This window comes from Wasmannia auropunctata, unplaced genomic scaffold (genome assembly GCF_000956235.1).
Source record: "Wasmannia auropunctata unplaced genomic scaffold, wasmannia.A_1.0 LD336101.1, whole genome shotgun sequence".
Classification (NCBI taxonomy): Eukaryota; Metazoa; Arthropoda; class Insecta; order Hymenoptera; family Formicidae; genus Wasmannia; species Wasmannia auropunctata.
The window spans coordinates 676,977-677,630 of record NW_012026789.1 but is presented as its reverse complement, the minus strand read 5'-3'; positions in this window follow the sequence as shown (position 1 = coordinate 677,630).

Genomic DNA, 654 nt, shown 5'->3' with positions numbered 1-654 from the left:
GACTATAATTTTTATATTCGAACTCGAACATTGCGTTGAGTAGGCATACTTTAATTTAAATCAAAATACGGACGCCGTTAGTAATAAGTTTAAACATTTTGTTGATTATTTACGTCACAATTGTATCGTGAATAAAGACGATGCAATAACGATTTTGCGTAACGTATATGATAAAACGTCGCTTATTGAATGTGAACTCATAGTTTACGCGACAGATCATATTGTGCACGATGCGTTCCATAATTAATTATGTACATCATGTGTTAAATGTATTAATCATGTGCTAAATATATACATTGTCAATTAAATATACATTATGTGTTAAATTTTTTTCGTTTCTTATCTCTTCGTCGAATTACATCGCGCGCGAAAATCATGGGTGGGACGGAGATACCGCGGGAGGGAGAGAGAAAATTGCAACGGGGTCTGCGCTGGAACCTCCTTTCGCGACTCCGCATCTAGTTATACCTATGTGTTATCATTTACCGTTGTATGGAGATGCGACAATGTTAATATGTTGTGGTAAGTATCTAGATGCTTCGTCCTCACAAAATTATCGCGACGTGGAGATGTAGTGGTAGGTATAACATGTACCTAGATACTTGCACATTGAGATGTAGAAGTAATTTTAACTTGTGTTTGAATGCTAGCGCA